At 49.8% G+C, this 24,434-nt stretch overlaps 1 pseudogene; it reads right to left on the bottom strand.

The window, feature by feature from the left end:
* LOC136113450 (dynein axonemal heavy chain 9-like) overlaps positions 1–24,434 on the bottom strand; it is a 116,692-nt pseudogene that overhangs the window by 86,236 nt on the left and 6,022 nt on the right.

The following is a 24,434-nucleotide window of genomic DNA, read 5'->3' as shown; positions in this document are numbered from 1 at the left end:
ACACTGTTAGCAGAGCTTGATGGGCTCCTGGATCTTTGGTCCTTTCCATTCTTCCCTTCTCAAAACGCTTCCTTTTGAAGTGCCCGCTTAAATTCTGTGGATGCTGCTGGACCAAAACATAGCCCTAAACACTTCACCTATTAAAGACTAAACTGCTGAGTCAGGAGCTCTTAATAAGAACTCCTAAATGCCTGTTCTAACCTATGCAAAAACCTCTTTGCACAGGAATTATCGTGCTGAAAAGAACGCAAGAGATCACAGCAGCCACCACACGCAGCAGCCTTCACTAGTACCTATGTCTGTAAATATTTCTTCGTAAGCATCCAAGCCCTGTGGCATCCTTCAGCTGCTACTACTCAAATAAATCACCTAACACATCATCCTGCAGAGACCAGGCGGCTGAGCAGCTATTCAGAGCAGGGAACACATGTTAATTCAAAACTTACATCCAAAGCTCCTCCTTTTTGTAACCTTGAAACTGCCTCCCCATGACTGCTCATGCCAGGCAACCCAAATTACTTTTTTTACAAAGAGTGCACTCAAAAGAGCACTGCATTTAGAAACGGAGCAAGTATCTCATGGCATTAATGCAGCTTTACTGATGGCAAATTCAACAAAATAAGCATAGAGCCCTAGAAGAGATTAGATTAGTTGGACCAGGATGAACAGACAAACAGACATCCTGTCCAACACCACACAGTAGGTCGTAGGAGCATCAGCTCGCAGGATGTCGATGGTACCGAGTTCGTGGAACTGTTTGCACTTTACACACTCAGCTGGACCAGCTGCTCCCAGCAGAGACGAGGGGATGAAAGTTAGCAGAGATGCGATGGAGCTGGCAGGGGGTGTGTGCCCCCTCCTCTTGCTCCTGTATTAGCCTTTTGCTTATCAGTGTGAAATGATAAAGCCCAGCCAACACAAGAGAAACCCACTTTGGTTCTGGGAAGAAGAGGTAGAACGGTTCCTACCTGTGCATGACGTGGTCCATGAGATGCTGCTTGAACACCAAGCTCCACCGTTTAATCACATTCAGCAGAGACGCTTTGAAAGGCCGAGCATCAACTTTCATCCAACTCTGGAAAATGCTGATGGGCTCGATGCGATTCACCTCCTCATAGATCTTCTCGTAGGAGTCAATCTGCTCTCGGAACTGCTGCAGCGTGGGAGGTGACTCAGGGACCCCGTTCTCTGCATGGGCCTCGATTTCTGCCGCAGTGAGAATGTGCCCGTAGAGGAGGAACTGGCGGAAGAACTCCTTTCTGTCCTCCCCGTACAGGTAGGAGTAGTGGTCGAAGGCACTGCGGTAATCACAGCAGGCCGCCATCACGGCCTGCACACGCCCCATCAGCTCATGGCGCATGTCGGCCAGGTCAGCCATGTCCTCCATGTCAGCCTGGAGAGAAGAGGAGAGGAGCTCGCAGTGATGCGGGGGCAGCGTGGCACCTCCTCACTGCCACACAGCGTGAGGGAGCTCCACAGCCACGGACCTGGCAGTGGAGGAAGCCGCTGTGCTCAGCCAGCCTGGGCACCAGCGATGAGATCCGGTAGATGTCGTTGAGAAGACCTTCCACCACGTCGTAGAAGCCGTCGTTTGTGCCAGGGTCCAAGGAGGGTTGAAATATCAAATCTGGGATCACCAAATCCAGCTGCACCTCAAACAGGGGAGGAAGCCCTGCCTTGGGATCTGGTAGGGAAGAACAGAGGTGCCAGGTTATTTTTGAAGGGGAGAAAAGTGATCTAGAGCCACCACTAACATCCCACCACAAGACACACACATGCCCCACAGGGACACCAGGCAGGTGGGACACCCACTCGCTGGGTCCAGTGACATTGTGTCTGCATACAACGCAGAGGGGAGGCTGCCAAACCAGCTGGTGTTCTGGTACCCACAGGAGATACTGGAGAACAGATGAGACACAAGTGATTTAAGGACCGGAAAAATGCTGTGGAGGGAAGCCTTAAAGAGACCAGGCTCTTCAGCTAATCAAAAGGGAGTCTGAGAGCTGAACAATTACAGCGCATAAGTACTTAAAGAGGAGAAAAACAACAGGAACCAAGAGGCTCTTTAATTTAGTGGAGAAAGGCATGAAAAAATAAAACACCAACTGGTTTCACAAATGTGAAATTCTGTGCTTGTTTTTAACAAGATGGTGAGGAACTGGATGCAATTCTCCAGCTCAGTGTGCCTCCACATCCAGGAGGGAAGCGTTCTGAAGATGTGCTTTAGCTGGACACAGCTGCTCTCAGCAGAGTGACCCTCCGTGGCAGCCTTAGGCAGGAGCTCTGCTTTGGTGACCCCTCTCCTCACTCCTCAGTGATGGAGGTTTTTCTTTCATGTCTTTCATCCACAGAACCAACTCTTGAGACTCTCCACAAACGAAAGGTTGTGTCACCTTGATGCTTTGTGCATGGGAGGTCAGGAGATGGCTGATGCCCAAGAACAGACTTGGAATGATGCCTCAATTTTGTCTGTTCACAAATCCCAGCAAATGGTGCACAGTCATCTCTGTCCCTTCCCTTGAGCAAGGCTTTGCTCCAGTGACCAGGGGACAGAGTTACCCTCTGAGTCTGGAGGCTCCTCCAGCACTTGCTGTAGACAATGCAAGAGGCAGAGTAGAAAGACCACCACAAGTCAAAGCACAAAACAGAAACTTCCTTTTGGTGAGACTGAAGATGGTATCACGGCCAGAGCTGAGGAACCAGCAGTTACCTGTGTTTTCGAGGAGGTACTTGAGTGAGCACTCAATGGCAGTGAAGAATCCATCCAGAACTATCTCATCCACGTAATCCACATAGGCCTTCCAGATGTCAGATGCTGGGTCTGCAAGTAAGAGGCTCTGGTTTTCCTGGAAGAAAAAGACGACACTTTGAAATACAGCGGGGCTGAGTCTGTCCTACAAGAGCTGCCCACAGCTGAGGACTCATGGCAATGAGCACACAGGTACCAGCCCTGCGGGGGGTGAGAAACCAGACAGACGGATGTTGCTGCTGGTAGCATGGCTACAATTTTCTCCTTCTGTCAAGGGCTGCTTTGTCATCTGAAGCAACTCAAAATAATCACAAGGTAAAAATGGAGTGCGTGAGAGACTTAGCAGCCCTGCAACCTTCTCCTCCCTCTTCTCTGAGGCCAAAGGGCTCAAGGGTGCTTTGCAGACCTGGGCCAAAGGCTCATCCCAATGCATGAAGCCTCAGTCCTTGTGGCCTGTATAATGTTACCTTGGGTGGATGAGTCCTTCCAAGTGGACTGCTTACACCTCTGCCCTACAAATGGTCATCTCAAAACAAGAGAACTTTAAAATTCAGAAAAGGGTTTTTAAATAAACCAAGTGAAAATAGTTAAAGATTGGGATCAGAAGACAAAGGGTTGGCTTACAGCCTCCCTTCTCAGCTTATTGCGTTCCTTACCTCCAGGCAAGTTCACAGTCAGGAAATTCACGGTTTTCTAGGCCACAGAATGGCCCCATCCTTCTTGCGTCTCCTCTTCCACACCCACAAGACCAGCCTGGGTATCCATCCCCTGCACCTCCCAGGCTCTGCCGTGATCCTGTTCCGGCCTTGCTATGCCCTCTGAGGGCTCTTTCTCCTAAGCCTGCCAGGGGCTCTCAACACAGGCACGGGCTCAAAAAAAACGTAAGGTCCAGCTTGCAGTCTGCTGCCAGGGGTTCAAAGCTGGCTGTATTTCATCTCTGGGGACACAGGAGAGGGTGCCATTCCCAGTGGCATGGCAGCTTGGCACACATGAGATCATAGAATCATTCTGGTTGGAAGAGACCCTCAAGATCATCGAATCCAACCATAACCTAACTCCACCACTAACCCATGTCCCTAAGAACCCCATCTGTACATTTGTTAACACCTCCAGGGATGTGACTCCACCACTGCTCTGGGCAGCCTATTCCAAAGCTTCACAATCCTCTCTGTGAATTATTTTTTCCTAATATCCAATCTGAACTTTCCTTGGTGCAACTTGAGGCCACTTCCTCTCATCCTATCTCTTACTACTTGGGAGAAGAGACCAACCCCCTCCATGCTCCAACCTCCTTTCAGACAGTTGCAGAGAGCAAGAAGGTCTGGCCTCAGCCTCCTCAAGATAGAGTGGCATTGCCAATTGGGCTTGAGTCAACCCAGAGTTGCTGCTCCCCAACTTTACACATCAACGCTGAGTGATTAAACTGTTAACAGAGCAAGCCAGGGCTCTGGTGCCTTGCAGACTCACCTCCACATTTTGCTGACACAAGAGAAAGGGGAACTTCACAGGACTGAACACTATGGGAATGCCCATTTGAAAGCACCACCCCCTCTTCACCGTCCCATGCCCTTGTATTTGACAATGCCCCCTTGTCACTGGTGTTCTACTGAACCTTTACTCCAGAGGCCTCATCCTGGTGCAAAAGGGCAATGCAAGCCAGCATCTCACTGTCCTGCCTGTGCTTGTGGGTGCACGTACCCAAACTCTCTGTGCTCTTCTCTCAGCAGCCTCAAGACTCACCTGCTCAAAAGAAGACCTGAACACCCAAGGGAAACACAGCAGACCAGCTCTTGGCCCCTTTGCTGCTGTTCCTCCAGGTTTGACCAGCACAGCAGGACAGAGGCATGGGGACATCCTATTTTGGGCCACGGTGCCTTTCCCTCCCCAGGACCTTCATGCTGCTTTGCAGTTGGTCCTGCCCTGTGAGCCACCAGAGCAGCGGTGCCAGCCCTTCTGCCTTGGCCACAGCCCCATGTTCTCTCCGGTCAATTTAGGAAGTGTTCCCATCTTTTGGGTGTAGCTGGAGGTGGTTGAGCCTGTCACAGCTGTAGCAGCAGGACAACGTGGGCATAGTAAAATCCTCGCCGTGGGTTCAGAGGGTACAGAAGTGGGTCAGAAGCCCAAGGCTGAGTGCAGACAGTGAAGTAAGGTGAGCAACAAGGGCTCAGTGTCCCAGAGAGGGTCAGCCCAGTCTCTCCAGAGTCCAAGGCCAGATGGTGACCCTCAGGAGTGGGCTGGACCTAAAATCCATCTGCCTTCCAGCCAAGGTGCTGTCCCTGACACGCTAAAACCTCTGGGCAGGTGAGGCGCAGAGATTTGGGCTTTCTCCTGCTCTGCAAAGAGGACTCTCAGCTCTGGCAAAGCCACTGGAAAAAACCCAGGGTTCAGACAGCAGCTTTTTTCTTGTTACTCAGCTTCTCCCTGGACTGACAGCGTCACCTCCTGCTCCCGCAGAGGAACAACAAGCCTAAAGCAGAAAGGTCAGCCACAGCCAGCTGCCTCTCCATTTTAAGGTGAATATTTCGGAGGAGTTTTTCCTCTGAGCAGGATCCCAAAGCCTGATGCACGACTCCCCTCTAGTGGCTTCACAAGAACCAGGACTGGGAGCCAGACTGGGCTGCATCGGCTCCCACTCCTGCTCCAAACTCGGTGCCTGGTCAGCAGCCCCGCACACTCAGCTGTACCAGCTCACCCATCAAAGTATTCCTTAATCAACAACAGGTAAGTTTTTCAAATGAGTTAAGGGAGTTAATTTTAAGGTGAAGCAGCTCTGGACATTTTCACCAGAGCGGAGAGACACCCAGAGCCTATGAAGAGTCAACAAACCCCTGGAGAAGGTCCCCCCTCACCTTCACCAGCAGATGAATCCTCTGCCCTGACTCTCGGACAAGGCTGTAACGCCGTTCCAGGCGGTCCTGACAGTCCTCCAGGCTCAGCAGCGATTCTCTTCTACAATCTCTTCTCACAAATATGGGCGACGCCCACGATCCCACGATGGTCTGGATCTCCTCAACATTGTTTTTGGCTTTCTGTATCCTCTGCTCGAGGTCATGGACACCATCCATCACCATGGAGATGTGATCCCAGACACCTGGTAAAAAATGAGATGATTGACTACTTTTTTTCAGAGCTGCATGGCCAAGCTCTTGTGCACTCTCCATAAGACTTTTCCCCCACGGTTTCATGTATTTCTCACCCATCATTAACACAAGAGACTTACCACCTCAACCAAAAGAGTCACTTCTAGCTCCCTCCTACCCCAACAATCCATGGTACAGCTGCAGCCTCTGTTTTCTGCCAGGAGCACCAGCACCGTGGGGACGTCTGACACTTCCCCCTTTCCCGTACCCAGATTTAATCTGCTACCAGAGAGAGAACAAGGACAACAGGCTGAGTGTTCCTGCCACTGTCACTAGAGCAGGGACCCACAGACCCACAAACACAGGCTGTGACAGCCCAAGGTACCAGCGAGGGCTGCATTTAGATTCAGGGAACTTCATCTGCAGGAAAGTCCCTTCATCTTTGTTGTGCAATGGAGAAAGAGTTTTTCAGCATGAGGAATTCTGCTTTGCAAGTTCCCAAGGGAGGACACTTGTTCCTGTTCATACCACAAGCCTGATGACAGAAATATATATTCCAACAGCGAGCAGTTTGCTTTCACCAAGAGGAAACAAATTGTCTCCCTCCATTCTGCTTTGCAGTTAAAACTGATCAAGCAAGAACACTGGTTAAATCATCCCAAAGTCACGGTGCACAAACCTCACCACTAACCACAGTATTTCATCTGGCTGGAAAGGATAACGAGGTGGCCCTGGCCCCCACCGGGAGAAGTCTGTCCCAAGCCAGATGGCTGGGCCAAGGGGTCCCAGTCCCTGCACAACTCAGGGAGAAAGCAGTGCCTTGGGGACACAGGGACATGACCACACAGTGGGTCACTTGGGCTGGCACGGGCAGGGAGCAGACTCTTCAACCCCAGCCTTGCCAGCTCTCACAAACCCCAATCTTGCCGTTTCCTCAGCATCACTGCTTACAGGGCAGCCTCTCTTCCCCAAAAGCCCAGAGGGAAGCTGAAGGGATCAGGATCCTGTCCCCAGCCCAAGCAGATCAAGGTAAGATGGGAAGGAGCAGGCAGGCTGGGGGCTGCCCTTTGTCTCCCCAGTGCTGGCTCTGCTGGAGAGTCCCCTGCCCTGCTGTGAACTGTCACTGGGAACCAGGTGATGGAGGCTGGGGACATGGGAGGAATCTGATGAGACTCAAGTGAGCAGGTTAACCATGAGCAATGTGCCCTGTGGCCAAGAAGGTTGATGGTACCTGGGCTGCGTGAGTAGGAGTGTGGCCAGCAGGTCGAGGGAGGTGAATCCTCCCCCTCTGCTCTGCACTCGTGAGGCCCCATCTGAGTGGTGTGTCCAGTTCTGGGCACCCCAGTTTAAGAAGGACAAGGAATTACTGGGGAGAGCCCAGCGGTGGCTACCAAGATGCTGAGGGGTCTAGAGCATTTTTCTTCTGAGGAAAGGCTGAGAGAGCTGGGGCTGTTGAGCTGGAGAAGAGAAGCTGAGAGGGATCTGATCAATGGGATCAATATCTCAGGGTGGCTGTCAGAGGATGGACCAGACTCTGTTCAGTGGTGCCCAGCACCAGGGTGAGGGGCAACGGGCACAGACTGAAACACAGGAGGCTCCATCTGAACATGAGCAGAAACTTGTTTGCTGGGAGGTGCCAGAGCCTGGCCCAGGCTGCCCAGAGCGGGTGTGGAGTCTCCTTCTGTGAGACATTGAAACCCGCCTGGACCCACCTGTGTGATCTGCTCTGTGACCCTGCGTGAGCAGGGGGGTTGGACTGGGAGATCTCCAGAGGTCTCTTCAGCCCTCACCAGTCTGGGATTCTGTGAAATCCTGTACGGCCTCTTTTGCCCTAACACAGAGCTAGCTCACCCTCCATCTTCCAGTTGAGTGTTTCTTCTGCCTTCTTCAGCTTCAAGTTGATATCCCACAGCTGCTCCTGTATGAGAGGGTATTCGACCTCCAGGACTGTCTTCAGGACCTTGTTGTATCTGTTCACCATCAGCTCCAAGTTGGCCGCCAGCTGCCGGTATGACTCCTTGGAGGAATAGATTTCTGCTGCCGTGGGTGGGATGGCTCCCAGGCGCTGCCAGACAGGTAGCTCAGCTCCCTCAGCACCGACACCAGCTGCAGAAACAAGGCAGAGAGCTGAATGTGAGACAATCCTCCCCATTCACCTGGTAGACACCCTCCCGTCAATTCTGGGGATCTTAGGGGGTTCCTGCTGTTTTATTCACAAAGCAGTACGCTCTGAGAAGGGCCTGGACACCTCCTAGTCCAGACCATCTCCCTCCCATTGATCTTTGCCTCTGATTTGCTTCCCAATCAAAGACATATAGCTCTGTTAACTACCCAGCCAGCAAACCCTGTGCAGCCTCTAAAAGCCATGATGATCTCTGGTCTTCTCAGCTATCCTCATCAATACAGTCTTTCAGCAATACTGTGCCTGCAGGAGGAGGCACAACCAAAAGCATCTTTGAGTTGTGATGGAACGGGATTGAGTGGGTTATTAAACTATAAACCCAAGTAGAAGTGAGTCCCTGCAACAAACGGAGCAGCAAGGTCTTCCAACGCAATATATCACTTCTAAGACAAAAAAAAAAAATCTTTGCTCAGTTTAGTGGCTTGTGAGAGGGAAAATGCTCCTGAAACTGCACATTTTGGCTGGGTGACAGAAATTCAGTATATTGTATGGGCAATGGCAGGGGTGAGGAGTATCTACAATACTAAAGTGACTATGTCCACAATGACAAGAAGAGGAAAGAAAGACGGAGCGCAGAAGGGTGAAGGGAGCAGTTTGAGGAGGTGGATGGAAGAGGATGGGATGGGAGGAAGGGAAAAGCAGGGGATTGAGGGAGCAGGAGGCCAAGTGAGATAGAACCAAACTCCCCTCCCTTTTATGCACTGGAATGTCTGAGACATCCCCACCATGGTGTCAAGGATGTCTTACCCTCTTTCCCTCTCCTCCATGGAAGGTGAGCTCTGGAAGATTCTTTAATGTTGAAGGGTTGCAAATACATCCTCCCTTTAGGCAAAATGAGGTGCTCCTATCTGCTCTGAAGGGCATGAAGGGGCTGCTAAGCAGGCACCTGAGGACATGAGGCAGTCCTCAGTATGGAAAGCTGAGAGCAGCGCAGAAGCACTCAGAGACTGGAGCTGAGAACATGCTCAGCACGTCACAGGCTCCAAACCCTGGCACCAGGGTGAAGGGTGGAAAACATCCCCTGGGGCCATTTGCTTCCCACCTTAGCAAGGAGATTCCAAGGAGCTGGACAAATCCTTTGTCTGAGAGCCAAGCTGGAATGAGCTCTGGAACCTCAACACTTTTCTCTAACAGCAGCAAGTCCCAGGGAAAGGGGGAAGTGTTTGATGTTTTCCCAGGCCCCTGAGATTCAGCACCTCCGCAGCAAATGGCATTTCACATTTGAGAGGCCCCAGCTCTCATCAGGCCCCAGAACCTTTGAATCCACCTCTGCACTCTGCTGGCTTGGACCCTGCCTCTGCTTTGGGCAGGGGGATGGTCAGGCCTCCCTGTGCTGGAGAGGGCAGCCCTAGGGAACAGAGACCTACTGGAAGCCTCCTGCACCACAATTAAGGAAATCCAACAGCCACAACACTGAAGTAACAAAACAAACCCTTCCTGGGATTTTTATACCCTTTCAGGAAGCTCAGATTTCAGGTAAACATAACACGAACCCACGTCTGTAGGATGATGCTCCTACGCTCCCCACACCAGCGTCAAACCAACCTGCTCTGGAGATGTTGACACCAGTTAACATCTGGCTACTCACAGACTTTCTGGCTTTAATTACAATCTGCGCTGCTTAAACTGTAATCCTGATATTTTACCAGGAGACAGAGCCCACAAAGGGGATGGTTAATTCATGTCACCCATAACAGATGCTCCAGGGACCTCAGCAGAACAGATCTAGTAGCGATCCCACCAGACTTGCCATGCACGGTGGGGCACAGCTTGGAGACGTGCCCTCCAGCAGACAGGAAAGCTAGTTCTTACCTGGGGATCAAAATTAACTGTGATCAGTTTGGTTTCTGGATCTCGCCGGATAAGCGGTTGAGTAAGGTTGTACTGTGATTTTTCAGAGACTGTCTGGGACCAGTCTGCATAGAGCTTCTCCTGATACCTGCCGAAAAACAAACAAACAAATTAAAACATCCACCACGTAGCTGCCAAGCCCGCACACCAAGACATAGAACCAAATAAAAGCCAAGTCCACTTCTGAGGGCTGAAGAACATCAAGGAATATTTAAAACCCACCCACACCACCTCCATAAAGATCTTGGCTTCAAAGACAAACACCTGAAAACCAGTGACAGCATCAAGTCAGGAAAACAAAGATCCCCCAAGTACCATTCTTAGCAGAGGATTCAAATTTGGGGACAAACATTCAAAAGCTCAGAGCAATCAGTTCAGTTTTAGCATCAAACATTAAGATATTAAGTGAGGTGCAACGAATCCCACTCCCACTTGTGGAACACACACATTACAGCCACGGTAAGTACACTGTGAATGGGCACAAGTGGATTGAGACTTCTGGTCAGCTCAGGTTTTCTACCACAGCATCTCCTACATCCAAAAGAATCTCGTTCCAACATTTCTGCTGGGCTGCACAGCCCCTGTCCCTCCCATGCAAACTTCTCATTTCAAGATATCACAGAAAGACTGTGGTGTGTAGCAAAGGATTCCTCCTCCTCTCTCATCACAAAATTCCTTCTGGCTTAGAAAGAGACATTCTCAGGCCCTGGGCTTGCAAATGTGCTGAAAGGTGGTTTAGAGAAGGAGAAGGAAATGGCCTCAAGTTGCACCAGGGGAGGTTCAGACTGGATAGTAGGAAACATTTCTTCCCCAAAGGGCTGTCGGGCATTGGAACAGGCTGCGAGGGCAGTGGTGGAGTCACCATCCCTGGAGGGGTGGACAGACGTGGAGACGAGGTTCTCAGGGACACGGGGCAGTGCCAGGGTTGTGTTAATGGATGGACATGAGGGTCTCTTCCAACCAAAACAATTCTATGATTCTATAAGGTTTGGCTTTTTTTCATATAGTTACAGTCATGCCTGAGCCACCACTTACCTGTCGAGCAGCTGGATCATTTCTTCATACTTCTCTATCACCCTTCTTCCTTCAGCAGAGTCCAAGCAGCTGGTGGCACAACAGACAAGCTCAGCGTTACATTTAGCCCTGTGAGGCTGCAGTCTCTATTTACCCCTTCCCAAAACCACCCACCACCTTGCAGGCAGAGCCTGGCTGGGGATCTTACATTCCAACCCCACCATATCGCCCAAAACCATTTCACTGCACAAAAGCTCTCCAAGCCCCAGTGCGCCCTTTTGCGGGTGTTTGCATGGCAACTGGCAAATGAGAACCACGTCCTGGGGGAAGAACAAGGGCCCAGAGCTGCTGGAGGAACACTGGTCTCCGTAACATACTCAATGCTCCGGTGTTTGCACAGAGCAGGGCAACCTCTGCTCACCAGCCACCACTTTCTGAGGTCAAAGAGGCACAGAAAGAAGCAGAGTGTGGCTCCCGGCAGATGAAGCTCTTGGCGGTGCCCAATTCATGCCCCTCCAACCGAAGAGCAAAGGTGTCCCAGAGTGCGGGAGGCAGAGCCCTGGCCACGCTGCCAGGGCTGTACAGCCCAGGGAACAGCAGGCCAGAGGAATTCTTATCATGCTGTCTTTTCCCCACTGTTTCATCTACAATATCCAAGTTTTCCTCAAGATGGTTGTTGATTTTGGAGGACATATTGACAAAACTTGAATTAACTTAACCAAAAGCTGGAAAAAAGGAGCGCCTGAGCAGTCACCGCTGGGCAAGTGCTGAGAAACCTGCTGGAAGTAAACAAGTCCTCTGAGCAAATCCAAGTAAATCCCAGCAAAACCACTTTTGTTTCTCCTTTTTAATCCTTTTTCCCTTTCAACAGCATCATGTCACCACCGTTGCAGAGCATGTTATTAACTACTCTAAACAGAGGACAGAAAATCAGTGTGAAATGCAGATCTGGGTCCTTCATGGTGGACAAAAATTTGCCATTTAGGTTCAAATCAGACATGATAACTTGGGCTCTGTGCTGGGAACAGCCCAAGAGTTTGTTTCATTGCACCAATGTCTTTGCTGCTGCAGAATAACTGTGCACTTAAAGACACTTAATGGCAAGATACAGTGAGAGAAGGTTACAAACATGGTACAGTGACGGTCAAGTACATTAAAAAAGTGGATCCATTTACACAGAATCCTGACCAGCACACGTGAAGCCATTCCTGTGAGCTACCAGGTGCAGTCCCTAGAACATCCGCAGTTGTCATAAGTCCAACACTGCCTTGCTTACAGAGCTCTTAAATGTTGTCTCATGTGGTGCCAGCTGTGAGTATGAGGCCATACTTCCCTGACACCATCCGTTATAACAAGCATTTGGGTGATAAATATACCAGCATTGGTTTCTTTCCTTGATCTTGGGAGATGGCTCCTTTGTTTAACGCTGAGAAAGTTTTCTTCTGCCCAACAAAATGCTCGTCTGCTCCCCAACATGCAAACCCAGCTCCATCGACCCATCTCAGCTGAGTCCAGCCCAGCACTTCTCTGCTATTCACAGTTTGGATGATGCCAGAACCAGGACTTGCAGCTGAGGAGGTCCTGGAGAACATGCTGAGTGGGATTGCAGCAGGAAAGGTTCTGATACCTCTTTCAATTGCAACCCGGGAACTATGTCTGAAAGCTGAATAGCCCACTGTGCCTCTTAATCGCTTCAAAACAAATCCAGTTAATGAGTTTCTTAAAAAAAATAATGATCACAAGGAAGCTGAAAAGCACCAGTGCAACCACTTCACACCTCTTTGACTAAGAATTATTTCAGCTATAACCATGGGATAATGTTCACCACAGAAAGAAAATCAGATTGATTACAGAGAAGATAGCAAGGTGGTCATAAAGCAACTTAGCTGGAACAGACACGCACAGATGTGGGATGTGCCTGAAGTGATCAAACGGCACCTGGATTCGCGCTCGCAGCTCCTGCGCCCAGCGCAGCGCTCCAGCCACCGGCGGCATGTTCTTGTGCACAGGGGGGGATCCTGGGGAGGGCACATTGGAACAGCATTTGACTGAACACTGCACTTGTAACCCCAAAGATGCAACAACAGAACCTCATTTGCAGAAAACTGCTCTGATTTCCCAGCTTCCTTCCTTAAATCCAACATCTGCCACACTGATGTAGGTCTGTGACCAAGGCGAGTGCCTCTGGATCTTGAATAAGGAGCTGAGATCGAACGAGAAGCCCAGACTATGTCCAAACCTGAGCTGATGTGAGGTGTCCCTTGCCTGGGACACATTCCCCGCCCCTCACAAACACTGACATAGGGATTTCTGACCAGGAGTTACTTCTGTCCGTCTTATCTAACAGCCACAGAACAATAACCACAAATTCACAGCAAATGATTCTCTCCATGATTCTCTCCAGTCCAGGACTTGTCTCGTTCCAGTATGATCTTTCTGAGGCAAGTAAATAGGTTATTGTTCAAAATGACACACTTGAATCCTCATAATCTGATAGAAATCCACCCATTTCCCCCTGCGCCAACAGTCACGGGGAATAATAAACTTGGAAAAGGCTGATTAAACCCTTGGTTACAAAGTCCCACTCGCATACTTTGCATTTTAAGCATTGTAAGGGAAACAAAATAAATTCATTCTGAGGAGCACATGAGTGGGTTTGCAGGTCCCATGGGGTGTTGGAGGCAGCACACAAATGTGGAGAGAAACCTCCTGTCACAGCCTCGCTGGGAGAAAAGCTCAGCATGTGTCTCCATTCCCAGTCACATATCATGCATACACATTTGAAAAAGGGTATTTTTACTCCTAACCAATTATTTGCTTTAATACTAAGAACAGAGCTTTCCCAGGCATTTCCATTGCCACTAGGAGCTACAGAGGCTGAAAACATCTGCAATTTGTAAAGTTTTGGGTTCCTTAGAAAAATAAATCATTTCCCCCCCAAATTAATCTCAACCAAACTCCCTGTAAAACCCATTTTACTCAGCACGTTCTACCTACCGAGCTTCAGCTCTGCCTGGATGTGCCGGGAGTAGATCAGCCTGGCGTGGTCCAGGGCCCTGCTGAACATGCTGATGAGGACGGAGTATTTGCCAGCAGCATCTGCAGCGACTACCGGTCGCTCCAAAAGGCTCCCGAACATGTCCAGCAGCTGTTGGGGTGAACACGCAGGAAAAGAAGAGGGGAAAAATTTACAACCCCGACTCCTGCAGAGAGATCAGCTGGGACCTTCCTCCCCAGCCCAGATGCTTCAATACTGTCCGCACCGATGGGCACTTTGGAAAAAGGAAATTTGCTCCCTTTGTTACGGGGCCTCTCAGACTTTCTCTGGGGTTGGACCACATTCCAACTGTTGTTCTTCAAATGCTTCAAGATTTTCTATTTTTTTCAAAAAACTTACAAAGATAAACACTGTCACTTGCTAAAGTCTTTTCTACAAATGCTTATATTGATTTTTTAAAAAAAATACCATTTATTATTTCTGCAAGATAGATTAATTGATAAACAAACCAGCTTTGTTTCTAGAAAACCTGTTTCCAAAACTGAAACAGATCCATGTATTAATAATATTAACAAATTGATACTAACAATATCAATTCTCACCAGGAAATCCTAGAAAAAGCATGATTTCCCCCAACTTGCAGAGAGAGACACAAATATATCTCCTGGCATCCAAAAGCTTTGTGAGGGACCCACCAGCCTGAGCATCCCAAACCAAGAGCAGCCCAAAAGCTACAAGTCCCACTGTCCCACCAGCAAACACCAGCCCCATGTGCCTGTGGCTCCAGCACTGCCTGGTCTCCTCAGCGTGATTCTCACCGAGCCGGGTGCCCTGATTTCCCTTTTAGGGAAGAGCAAGGGAGCGATAAACAAACCTTGAAGGCGTGGTCCAAGTTGGAGGCGTCATCAAAAGCCTGGATGAAAATGGTGCCCAGCCGACGGTCCATGTCTTCTACTTTCTGCTGGAAACCAAAGGCATCCTGCTCAAAGTCCTGCACAAAGGCAAAACACAAGCTGTGAGGCTGCAAGATGGCACTAGGAAGGTACCTGTAACTCCTCGATCCAGAGATGCCCTCTCTTATTCACCGTGAACTAAGCCACTCCTCTGGCCAATCTTCAGCCATCGCAACGTGGCAAAGTCCTCACGAAGCTTGAGAACATTTCTGTGCTGTCCCATGGCTGAGATGTTGGCCCTTTCTCTGGGAGGGACCCTTTGGTCCTGAGGGCTTTCCACAGCCCACATGGCACTATCTTCAGCCTACAGGCAAGATGGACTATTTCCACACCCTCTCCCCCACCACTTGGCCTGAAGACCACACCATCATCCAGAAAACCCACGGATGCACCTGCTGAGTCCCAAATCCAACCTACTTTCAAGTCAAAACAAGCCTGTGGTTCCATGGTGAGCTGGTTGTGAGTGAGGCAGTTTCAAAACACTCGCACAGGTTGCCCAGAGAGGCTGTGGAGTCTCCACACTTGGACATAGGTAATCTTGGAGATATTTCACCTGACCAGTCACAGTCCTGCTCTAGCTGAGCCTGCTTTGAGCAGGGAAGGTGGACTGGGTGATCTCCAGAGGTCCTTTTCAAACTCAACAGTACTGGGTTTCTGTAATTTCCATCATCTTCTTGCACTGCTTTTCTTGCTTCAATTGTAATAAATCCTTTGAACTTCAAGAGTAACATCTATATTTGTTTTCCTACACGTAAAAGAGTCCAAATCAAAGACTGAACTTGACAGTCCGTGACAGTCCTTCTGTTCTAGCTTGGACAAAACCACTAAAAATGAGGTCATGTGTCTCTTTTCCAAAGGACAAAGTGCAAGGAAATAGCTTTTACTATTGCTACTGCTGAGCTCCAGCAGATCCAGATGCCATGTTTTAGCTAAAAAAAACGGCTCCAGCAGTGGCAGAGGGTGCAAAACTAGAGCACTGAAAGAACAAACATGACTCAGAGTCACACAAATGGCCATGGGGTCACCAAACCCAAGCCACCTCCTGCAGAGCCACTGTCACCTCTCCTCTGTGCCTGCCCTGCTGAAGGAGGGGTGCTATGGAGCAAGCAGCTTTCCAGCAAGAAACACTGGGGACGTGCCACCCCCTGCAGAGATGTACTGGGAGCTGCAGGAAGCAAAGCACGAGCCACCCATCCCCACACCAGGCAGGTCCCAGAGGGCTGGGAATATTCCTTTAATTAAAGCACTACTGATAATAAAATAGAGCATCCTTGAATTCTGAGAGCCCCAGATGCCATGTGTTCATCTAGGCAGGAGCGAACACATCCCAGAGATGATCTGAGTTGGCCCTCATCAGGCAAACTACCTTGTTTTTCCAAAACTAAGACAGCGTCTTATATTAATTTTTGCTGCAAAAGATGCTTACTTTTTTACATGTATAGCTGCCTGGACCCTATTTAAATTGACTTTTTTATGAACTGTAACTAGGGCTAATTTTTTGAATAGGGTTCATATTTCAAGCATCCTGAAAAATCATGCTATAGCTTGTTTTTGGGGTAGGTCTTATTTTTGGGGAAACATGGTAAATACCAAGAGCAGGAAAGCAAAGAGATGTGGGTGTTGGTATAGCTCTTATACCTCAGCAAGCACCATGTACAGCAAAAGCTTGTGCATAACTCATGGAAATCCCAGTTTCCCAGCTGCACTGATCTAAGGTGCTGATCTAGCAAGATATGTTAGATATAGACGTGCAAGAAGTCCCAAATCTCTGCAGGAAAGGCCAGCGGCTCCCTGTTCCCTCCAGTACCAGATCAGATCATAATGAAAGGAGGAAAGAGCTGGGAAGAAGATAGCAGGAAACTGCTGCTTTGGAAACATGCACATGTTCCTGATGTTCCCGCAAACTGGTCCCACCTACCGTGTTGGTCAGGTCAAGACAGTCATAGGTTCGCTCTGAAAACACCTTGTATGCCTCCTGGAATTCCTCATACATGTCCAGGACCTGCTGGCCCAGGGTCTTCCCTTTAATCCCACTGAATTCAATTTTCTCCAGCTTCATCAAGTCCAAGGAAGTTGCCAGGAGATCCTTCAAAGTCAACGGAGGGAGACACAGGTCATGATGTTGACAAAAGAAGATGACAACAGTTGTCACGACAGAGTTGCACTTGCTGAGGGACCTTCCCAAGCACAGCGCTGGTGCTCAGGCTGGGTGGCAGGGATGGGAAGGGGGGAGCCTGATCTGCCTGTCCTGAGCATCAGTGGCTGCTCATAACACGTCCCTGCCCAGTGAGACCTGCTGCAGCCACTAGAAATACCATGACAACTGTAAAATCGCTTTTAAGTGTATTTAAAGGACAGATCCAAAGCAGGATATGAGACTCTTATATGTCATCCAGCATAGCTAAGAATCCCAATTTTATAGGTATTAACCAAGGACAGATTTCTAATATTTACAGGTACCCAAACTGTCCAAAGCTCCTGCGCAGTCAAACCTCCACGTGTCCAAGTGGGTGTTGCAGCACCTGCCCCGCTGGCCCTCTCTGCTGAGGTGGCACACGGGTCCTTCCCTTCCCTTCCCATCCTCTGCAGCCTGGCAGTGTCACCTCTTGGGAAAATGTCCCGCTCCCCCAGTGGTGGTGGCAGCACTGGGCAGCTCTGCTGCCATCCCACCTCATCTGTCTCCCTAGGTAGGGCCAAGTAAGGGCTGGTTGAACATCCATTGTCTCAGAGGACCAGGAGAAATGTGCACAGGAATGTACTGGTGGCCACTCTCTGCTTGCACTTGTCCTGGGGCCACCCGAGCAGGGCAGCAGGTTTTACCACAGACACGTAATATCAAACAGTGCAACGAACCAAAGGAAAGGGATCCTTCCCTCTTCACGTGCTCATGGGCTACCCATGCACCAGTGTAACTGCAGCTTTTATGAAAATTCGAAAACAAATGCACATATGCATTCATATTCACTTCGACACACCAGCACATCCGCTTGAACAAATACCTAGTAAGGCAAAAAAATAATGTGGAAATACCAGTTGTCCCTTGCTTTGTCTTGCAAGGTTGCTTGAAATGAAGTGATGAGGGGAAATTGAGACGGAGAGGGATGCAGCAGTTTTCCTCATTAACAGGCTGGTGTGCACTATGCTTTTAATTCTTGTTTTACAGCTCACTCCGCAGGCTCTCCCTCTGACTCCAGATACTGCAGCTTCTACTGTCCCTGGAGTGTGGGACAGCCACGGAAGGAGGAAACAGACACTGGTCAAAACGCACAGTGCCCCAGCTCAAAACCTCCCCACTGGCTTTTGTCTGCAGCCCATATCCACAGTGTGCCCATGGCATCCATGGAATCCCAGCAGTCAGTGCCCCAGAGCCTTTACAGGGTCCCAGTAAACCTGTCACCAACACTGTCCTCATGATAACCTGCAGTTATTCCTGTGTCTATTTATATTCCTCTCTACACTGACCAGCATAATTTGGTTTATTTCACATCAAACCCTACTGGAAACCATCATTATGAATACTTTTAAAATAGGCACCAGTCATGACAGTTTTCAACATAGTTAATTAAGGAACACATAAAAGTATATGGCACATTTAAAGCAGTAAAACTGCAAACACCAGCAACCTGTACACTGGCCATCCAACCCTACACACTGAGAACGCAGCAACAATCAACAAAGAAATTCATTTGGGATGTGTGTGGAGAGCAGATGAATGTGTGTGGTTAGCCACGTGAGAGATAACAGGTACATGCAAGGTCTGTACAAGAGGTACATACAGTATCTGTATAAGAGGTATATACAGTGTCTGTATAACAGGTACATATGGTGTCTGTATGTCTGTGGTCTCCAGACACAGCCATGTGGTAAGGAGAGCATAGGGAGCTCCCACATTCACACTCAGACCTGCTCTCTGCAGAACATCTCCTGTGGCTCAAGGAGCCCTTGGCCACACTGGGAGCTCAGGGATGACACCCCAATGTCCCTGCCTCAGGTGACAGATCTGGCAAACAGGGACACCCCTGAGCCACAGCACCCCAGTTTGATGGACTATGAGGATGCGAAGGGACAACCTGGTGAGGAACGTGTCCCTGCTCCTCCCCAGGCCCACGTGGCACAGCCAAGGGGATCCTGCCATCTGGCCTCTCCAAGACAGGCAGGACCCAGCTCTAGGGTGTCATAGAATCATAGAACCATTTCAGTTGCAAGAGACCCTTAAGATCATTGAGTCCAACCATAACCTAAATCTGTCTCTGATGGCACCAGGAGACCTGGGAGATTACATTGCTTTATTTACAGCTGTGCAAACCACACCTCCAGTAATCCTCCTTTTCTTGCCCCAACAGGAGCAAGGAGTCCAACGGGACTCCTGAGAGCAAAAAACACACCTATCAACCTGACCAGCTTACATATGCACTGAGCAGGACATAGTAAAACACAGTCTTAGACTCGCTGTAACAGGAGACCTAACAGCAAAAGAGTGGCCCCATTCCCTGGTATCAGGTGAAGCTATAGAAAGGAAAGATGCCAGCAAGTGATCTCCTGGCTACAGAGTTCTCCTGACGCTTTGCAATGTTTTTCAAGACCAGAGTCTCACCTCCACCATCTCCAGTCTCTTCAGGAAGGTGTCCAGCCTCGCAAACACCATCGTGGAGCTGAAGTCCCACTCCCTCACTTCTTGGCCTGGTTCATAATACATGTGCAGTTTTTCCCTTCTCTCCTCAAATGCCTCTTTGAACATGTTCAGGATACCGAGCACCATTCGCACCTTGCCCAGGCTCTCCTCCATGTCCCCTTTCAGAAGGTCTTCTGGAGACAGGTACACCAGGGCCTGGAAGAGCAAAATCACACCTGAGAGGTCACTTCTGCCATCATGGAAAACAAGGACTTCTTGTGTTGAACACATTTGAACCTGTTTATTAAGTTAAATGTTGCCTAAAGAATCACTTTTCCAGGGAAGGACAATAGGAAGAAGGGGAGAGGGGACACAGGGGACTGCAAACACAGGCATCACAGCCACAGACCTGCTCAATGAGAAGGTTGCAGATCTCCTGGAGCAGCACCACTATCCGCACGGGCATGTTGTAGTGCTTGGAGGTGACCCAGATCAAACACACCACGTGGAGCAGGGGGAGCAGGAAAGGCTTCACCTCGCTGAACTCAACCCTCTCTACGTCTTCCAAGCGGCGCTTGAGGGGTGTCAGGTGCAGGTGAACGTCCTGAGCTTCAGTCAAAGCTGTGTTGAGAGACGTGAGAAGCGGTAAGAACCACCCAGCTGCGGTGTGCTGGGTTCCCAGCTAGGTGCTGGCCTCACCACATGGAAAAGTGCCTGGGAAAAGAAACTGTCCTGACAAGCACTGAGCACCCTCAGCCACCTGTGTGCTGCAGGTCACTCACTCGTGAACATCACTCACCTGCGGCAGTAACCAGAACAGAAATAAGCTGATGTGATGGCAGGGGACAGGGAGCTGGGACAGGGCTTCGTGGAGAGCCTGAGTCCACAACTGCTAAAAAGTCACACGGAATTTGCCCAACAGCACCAAAAATACAGTGCTGCCATGGCTGTGAGCCATGGCCTTGCTGTACAGCACGACAGGCTGTACAGCCTTGGCCTGAGCCCTTTTTAGCTCAGTTTTGGCTCAAGCAACTCCTTGTCCAGTGGGCAGATGACGACGGCCCCACTAGTCCTGACTGTAATAGAAAACCTGTCAACAGTAAAGCAACTGATGTCTGACTCGTCGAAAGCTTTAGCTTAGCTCTGTACAGCTGTGTGGTTTTACCCTGAAGAATTACCCCAGAGCGCAAGCATTAATAAAAGCAGATCGTTGTGCAATTAAACCTGTGGACCAACAAGAAGTGACAGAAGTGCTTGAATGCATGCAAAAATAACCCCTAAGGCCCAAGACCAAGGAAGAAGAGACTCCCACTATCAGCATCACCCTCCCAGCAAATCCACCAACAGCAGCCACACCAGTACAATGCCAGGGAAAGGGGCAGAGACTTAAAAGCAGGTGCACACAAATCTGAACTGCGCTGTAATGGAAATTAACAATTATAGTCCAAATTATCCAATTAGGGTTAGTATCGCTGTAGCCGGATTAAAACCAAATATTTGTTGTATTTTGATTAAACCCTTAAAGTATTAATTAGTTTAACAATGAACCCTTGGCTCCTTATATAAGGGGTGTTTCTCCAGCCCATTTAAACTGCACAATGCAGAGTGTGACACAGATCCTTAAGAGATTCAATGTTTGCACGTGAAGTGGTGAAGAACAGTGTTTTCTGCCAGCACGTGCACAGCTAACACAGTCTAGATGGTTTCATTGTGCCAGAGAGCAGCTGGGTTGGACATGGATGTCCAGCTGTGTTGGTCTGCAGGGACAGACCAGCAGGACTACACTGTTTTTCACTACAGACAGGGATTTGCAATATTTCCTTGGGCTGCGCTCAACTCCCCTAAGCAAAGCAAAGCAAGGAAATTCGGGCTGCAGTGGCCAAAGCCTGAGAAGCAGCGCTCTAACAAAGCAGTCTTAGGTACAAGATCTGTCCTCTTAGTCTGAACTCCCATTCCTGCATAATAACACCAGAGGAGCTGGTGGAAGTTGAGGTGAGTCCTGTTAGAGTAATGCAAACACTTTATTACAGCAGAATAAATTCCCAAACCCATTCACCCTGAACTTTGGCAAGAGTCTGGCTCAACAGACCAGCGATGGAGCTTGTCCCAGCCTGGAAACAAAAGCCTAGACTCAAGCACAAGCAGCCCAGTCTCAATTCACAAACTAGAAAGATTTGGCTTGAAATCAGTCACACCAGGCCATGAAGAAAGGCCAGAAGCCAGCACTGTGGTAAAGTTGCCCCAGCATCTCACCTGCCTCAACATCCATTAGCATGGTTTTGAAGGCTGGGATGTAGCTGCTCTCAACTCTCTCCAGCAGCTCCATCATGTTCCTGACCTTCCTCGTTGTCAGCTGGTTGTAAATGCATTCCAGGTCATCACACCTACAGCAACCGAGACACAGAATCACAGAATCAGTTGGTTGGAAGAGACCCTCAAGATCGAGTCCAACCATAACCTAACCCCTGGCACTGCCCCGTGTCCCTGAGAATGTCATCTCTGTGACTGTTCAACCCCTCCAGGAATGGTGACTCCACCACTGCCCTGGGCAGCCTGTTCCAATGCTTCACAACCCCTTCTGGGAAGAAATGTTTCCTAATATCCAACCTCAGCCTCCCCTGGCGCAACTTGAGGAGGAATATAAGGCTGCTGTTAGAGGATGCAGGAAGGCAGCTGGGGTAGCCAAGGCCTCCTTAGAATTACAGCTGGCGAGAGGGGTCAAGGACAGCAAGAAGAACTTTTTCAAATACATAGCAGATAAAACTAATACCAGAGGCAATGTAGGCCCACTGATGAATGAGGTGGGTGCCCTGGTGGCAGAAGACACAGAGAAGGCAGAATTGCTGAATGCCGCCTTTGTCTCTGTCTACTCCGCTGGAGGATCTCCTGGGGAACCCTGTACCCCTGAGACCCCGGATGAAGCCAGGTTAATGGAGGAGTTTGCTTTAGTCGATGAGGACTGGGTTAGGGAACAATTAAATAGTCTGGACGTCCATAAATCCATGGGTCCAGATGGGATGCATCCGCGGGTGCTGAGGGAGCTGGCTGAAGTCATTGCTGGACCGCTCTCCATCATTTTTGCCAAGTCTTGGGAAACGGGAGAGGTGCCCGAGGATTGGAGGAAAGCAAATGTCACTCCAGTCTTTAAAAAGGGCAAGAAGGAGGACCCGGGTAATTATAGAGCGGTCAGCCTCACCTCTGTCCCTGGGAAAGTAATGGAACAGCTTATCCTTGGTGTCATCTCAAGGCACATCAGGGATAAGAGGGTCATTAGGGGCAGTCAGCATGGCTTTACCAAGGGTAAGTCATGCTTGACCAACCTCATAGCCTTTTATGAGAATGTAACAAGGTGGATGGATGATGGCAGAGCGGTGGATGTGGGCTACCTTGACTTCAGTAAAGCCTTTGACACAGTCCCTCACAGCATCCTCACAGCTAAATTGAGGAGGTGTGGTCTCAACAATAGAGTAGTGAGGTGGGTTGCAAACTGGCTTAAAGAGAGAAGCCAGAGAGTGGTGGTCAATGGTGCGGAGTCCAGTTGGAGGCCAGTATCTAGTGGAGTGCCTCAGGGGTCAGTACTGGGGCCAATATTATTCAATATATTCATTAATGATTTAGACGAGGGAATTGAGTGTACTATCAGCAAGTTTGCTGATGACACGAAGCTGGGAGGAGTGGCTGACACGCCAGAAGGCTGTGCCGCCATCCAGCGGGACCTGGACAGGCTGGAGAGTTGGGCGGGGGATAATCTGATGGAATTTAACAAGGGAAAGTGTAGAGTCCTGCATCTGGGCAGGAACAATCCCAAGTTCCAGTATAGGTTGGGGCATGACCTATTAGAGAGCAGTGTAGGGGAAAGGGACCTGGGGGTCCTGGTGGACAACAGGATGACCATGAGCCAGCACTGGGCCCTTGTGGCCAGGAAGGCCAATGGCATCCTTGGGTGTATTACAGGGGGGGTGGTCAGTAGATCGAGAGAGGTCCTCCTTCCCCTCTACTCCGCCCTGGTGAGACCCCATCTGGAATATTGTGTCCAGTTCTGGGCCCCTCAGTTCAAGAAGGACAGGGAACTGCTGGAGAGGGTCCAGCGTAGGGCAACAAAGATGATGAAGGGAGTGGAGCATCTCCCTTATGAAGAAAGGCTGAGGGAGCTGGGGCTCTTTAGTTTGGAGAAGAGGAGACTGAGGGGTGACCTTATTAATGTTTATAAATATATAAAGGGTGAGTGCCATGAGGATGGAGTCAGGCTCTTCTCAGTGGCAAACAATGATAGGACAAGCGGCAATGGGATCAAGCTGGAACACAAGAGGTTCCACTTAAATTTGAGAAAGAACTTCTTCTCAGTGAGGGTAACAGAGCACTGGAACAGGCTACCCAGGGAGGTTGTGGAGTCTCCTTCCCTGGAGACATTCAAAGCCCGCCTGGACACCTTCCTGTGCGACCTCACCTAGGCGTTCCTGCTCCAGCAGGGGGATTGGACTGGATGAGCTTTTGAGGTCCCTTCCAATCCCAAACATACTGTGATACTGTGATACTGTTTCCTCTCATCCTGGCGCTTGTTCCTGGGGAGCAGAGCCCGACCCCCCCTGGCTCCAAGCTCCTTTCAGGCAGTGCAGAGATCAGAAGGTCTCCCCTCAGCTCCTGTTCTCCAGCTGAACCCCCCAGGTCCCTCAGCCACTCCCATCACACTTGTGCTCCAGCCCCTCACCAGCTCTATTCCCTTCTCTCAACTCACTCCACTACCTCAAGGTCTTTCTTGGCCTGAGGGGCCCAAAACTGATTTGAGGTTTGGCTTCCCCAGCGCTGAGTACAGTGGGACAGTCATTGCCCTGGGCCTGCTGGCCACACTGTTCTTGATGCACACCAGGATGCTGGTGGCCATGTTACCCACCTACACTGGGCCATCAGCTGTCCCCCAACATCATCTGTTTCCCCTGGGCCTGATTCAGGGCTTCCTCCAGCTACACATGGACTGTGGAAATGGGAGAAAGCTGC

This window comes from Patagioenas fasciata, chromosome 32 (genome assembly GCF_037038585.1).
Source record: "Patagioenas fasciata isolate bPatFas1 chromosome 32, bPatFas1.hap1, whole genome shotgun sequence".
Classification (NCBI taxonomy): Eukaryota; Metazoa; Chordata; class Aves; order Columbiformes; family Columbidae; genus Patagioenas; species Patagioenas fasciata.
The sequence above is the reverse complement of the archived record's forward strand: the minus strand, read 5'-3'. Positions and strand labels throughout refer to the sequence as shown.